The sequence below is a fragment of the Mangifera indica genome, chromosome 12 (assembly GCF_011075055.1).
Source record: "Mangifera indica cultivar Alphonso chromosome 12, CATAS_Mindica_2.1, whole genome shotgun sequence".
Lineage (NCBI taxonomy): Eukaryota > Viridiplantae > Streptophyta > Magnoliopsida > Sapindales > Anacardiaceae > Mangifera > Mangifera indica.
The window spans coordinates 4,206,971-4,210,875 of record NC_058148.1 but is presented as its reverse complement, the minus strand read 5'-3'; the positions used below and the strand labels follow the sequence as shown (position 1 = coordinate 4,210,875).

At 35.1% G+C, this 3,905-nt stretch overlaps 1 long non-coding RNA gene across 1 annotated transcript; it reads right to left on the bottom strand.

The window, feature by feature from the left end:
- Positions 1 to 987: 987 nt before the first annotated feature.
- Positions 988 to 3,701, bottom strand: LOC123192745. The gene is made up of 2 exons (XR_006496932.1): positions 3,360 to 3,701; positions 988 to 1,238 (listed from the first exon to the last, which is right to left on the bottom strand). It is a non-coding gene; the product is annotated as an uncharacterized LOC123192745 (long non-coding RNA).
- Between the last annotated feature and the right edge of the window lie 204 nt (positions 3,702 to 3,905).

The following is a 3,905-nucleotide window of genomic DNA, read 5'->3' as shown; positions in this document are numbered from 1 at the left end:
AATCACTACATGTCTAAACATCTTTTATTGATCAATTTACACATGATTTATCAACCAACTGTGTAGTTCATGTATCATAGGTTTATAACTACAATTTATCACGTCAAAACATATGATTTTTGGATTTATACAACACTATTAAAATCATCACATTCATCATATAATATTTAGAAGTTTAAATCATGCAAATAACAGACCTTGATCATCATCTTGCACTCAAAATCTAATTAACCAAAAAAACACCCTACAACCTTGTCCTTCAACATTCAAGTAAGGTTTTTGCGTGGTTTCAAAGTTCCTTTGATCTAATCTCACCTTGATACACCTTAGTTGCTTTCACTTTCTCCTTTTCTTTTCTTTTTTATGGCTGAAAGAGTTCAAGTGTAAAAAATAATGCATAATAACAATACGTTCCTTTTTTTATTTTGTTTGCTAAACATGACACATGGGTGTGTATTTCATATACACTGGCATGTGTTGCAATACTTAATTAAGACAATTTCTAAATATTTTGTGAAACTGATCTTATATGCAAAAATTCAAATTTGCTAACGATGTATGACTGTGTACCCTAAAATACATAGACATGCATCTTTAAGAACTTAGCCATTTTCACATGCTTTATGTGAAATAACTTCTCTACCCTTCCAAGGCACGAATAAGCGTCACCCTTGTGATGCATGATCGTCCCTACTGAAAATTCATCATTAATCATAATTAAATACAAAAAGAAAAAGACTTACATGCATTTGAGCTTATCTATGAGTGTTATAAGGTGCAAACAATCAATATGGCATGCAAGACTCAATTGATACACACTTAATCTAATCTATATGTTTTGGTTCCTAAAATTTGGGCTATGATAATAATTGTAACACCTACCCCAAAAATCTTATCTTTTGGGATAAAACGCTATTAAAATCTTTATAAGCATGAATGGCATCTCAACTTAAAACAAAATCTTCTCTATTCAAACATGCATAAATCTCAATAATATCTTAATATCACTTCAAAGTCTTTATTTAAAAAAAATAATAAAAACCCTTATCATAGAATAATCCCTAAGCATATAATGTAAAATATCTCAAATTCAAAATCAAACTACTAAAAAAAAATAATGTCCCTAAATATCAAACCATATAATAATATGGCTATCTACACCTATAACTCCATCTATCGCATGCTTCTTCATCACTAAGTCACCACCTTGTTGCCGTCTTCACCTCTAATCTTGTCACCTGCAAAATGCAAAGGAAATGAATGAGTATAAATCTCAATAAGCAAGAATGATCTATCTTACCCATCTTAATCTCAATCTATTTTCCATTTCTTTACTAACCCAAGTTATCTTAATCTGAATCTTAGGTAGTCGGTATCTAACTCGAATCTCAGGAAATCAACGTACCCACTCTTGTGGCCATTCTTGGCTAACTAATCTCAAGTCATAGTTGTCAAATCACTCATTGCCAATTGATAGACTTATAGTCCTGGCTAAATCAATATGTGAATCCCTAATTGATGAACTTTACATGTCTTAGTAACTCCTAGCAAATTGATAGACCCACAGTCTTGACAATGATATATCTCTTAATCTAAGGACAATGATTGATGGACTTTACCTTATCTAAGGGTATGCCAAGGTCACGGACACTTCCTTACTAGCCTAATAATCTCAATCTTTATATCCTATTGGTATTAAATAATCTCATATCTTATTGGGATATCTAGTCCCTATTGATACCTTATACCCTGAAACTCTCTTAGACTAATCTCAAGTCCTATCTATCTATGTTCTATAAGTATCGAATTACCTCTTATCTTATTGGGATATCAAGTCCTTATCAATTCCTAATCTCTCAAAACACTTTCAGACTTATTTCAAGTCCAATATAAACTATGCCTGTGATTTTCTCTCTTTGATCATTTTGCTCTCTCCCTTCGATATCTTTCTCGTATTCATATCAAATATTTTCCTCAGGTATCTAACCCCTTGAGTATTTCTCATATCAACCTTATTCCTTCCATTTGGTATTTTATCCCTCGAGAGTCTATCTAATGTTCATATTGAACCTTATCTCGGGTATCTTTCAATACTCTAACAGACCTTATATCTTAATCATCCTTATCACAATTCTCATAACTTTTAAATCATGTTCAACCTACACCTAATAAATTTACATCCATATTTTTCCTTCAAAGCATGACAAATCTTTAGTCATTTTTGAACATACGGATTAGTGGCCACAATAATTAAAATTTAGTATATTTTTCCTTATCGCAATAGAATTTTATTTCAAAACTTATTTAAAGTAGTCATGGAGGAATTTCTTAAAAATAAAAATCGGCGACCACAATAAGTAATTTATAAGTTGTTTTCTCAGGGTGAGTTGCAGTCTAATTTTTTTTTTATTTACTAAAAATACCAAAAATCTAACCTAGACTTACAACCTGAACGCATCACGTTCAAGAGTGTGTGCAATGGTCCTACAGGGAACCTCATGACAACTTGCCAGCATCCCTGGAAGGTTGATTTTCTAGCCCAAATTTGGTTTGTCATCTAACAAACATCATCAAACAATATAATAATTTTTCTTTATAAGTTGATTCTTAGGGTGACTTGTGACCTAATTTTCAGTCAAAAATTCAATGCAGATTATAACCCGAATGCATCATGTTTAAGAGCGCGTGTGACAGTCCCTGCAGTAACCTGACGGAAGCTTGTCGGTGTCTCTAGAAGAAAGATTTTTTGACCAAAACATGGCCTATCATCCATCCCAGCAACCATCACATATAAATGTTATTTTCTCAAAGCACATACATGGGTTTTCCAACCTTCTTGTATCTTTAACGGCATGTATTCAACACGTTCACAGATGCAGCCTTAATCCACAAGATTCAAGCAACAACAATTCAAAAATCCATGCAAGGGTAGGCTCACGTTACTCCCCCACAACAGGTAGAGCTACGACGTTCGTGGGGGGTGTTTTCTCAGGCCAATTTCTTGGCTGGTTCCTCCTCACATTAACGCACAAGTAGCCCACCATATTCAACAACAAGATTCAGTGAAATCTCAGCATACACTTTCTCCTAAATCAAACACAAGAAAAGGGGAAACTCTAACATATCTAGATCGAGCACAGCATACAACAGACATTAACACATGCAGGCCACAGGCAACAAAACTCAAGAACCAGTTTCTTTCAAGAACTGTGTTAGAATCCAGGAGATATAGCCGATAAAACTCATCACAAGCAGTCAAGATTTCCGATATAATCATGCAAACAATCATAGCATATATAGCAGGCCAGAAGTCCACGGAACTTTCATGCAAAAACCGAGTAAGAAGTTGTCCTACTTACCTGCAATTTTTCGGCAAGAAGATGGCGGCCTTGAGCTTCCTCTTTTTCCTCTTTGTGCTGTCGCCAGTGGCTCTCTTCTTGGCTACTGGTGGTTGCTCTTCTCTCCCTCTTTTTTCTTCTCGAAATCCAACAATAAGGGGGCTGCAAGAAACTGTTTTCGGTAGCAGGTTGGACTGGACTTTCTTCTCCTTTCTACAACTTTCTCGGCTGCCGGAATTTTCTCTCCAGCAGCCGAAATTTTCTCCCTTAGCTCTTTCTCTCTCTGGCAATTCCGGTGGAAGAAATTAGGGAAAGGCTTTTGGTCATAATGGGAGGAGAAAATAAAATAAAGATGGCAGCTCCAACTCTAACTGAAGGAGGGTGGGGTGCCTTACATAGGAAGCCCACTTTCATTTAATTAGGACTCCCAATGCACGTGGGAGTCTAAAATAAAATGGACCACACATACATGAGCTGTACGCCAGGTCCAAAACAAAACTCTAGATTTGCTTTTAGTTTGATTTAACCCGAATCTAACAACGTTCAAAATTCAAATATCAGGAAAAT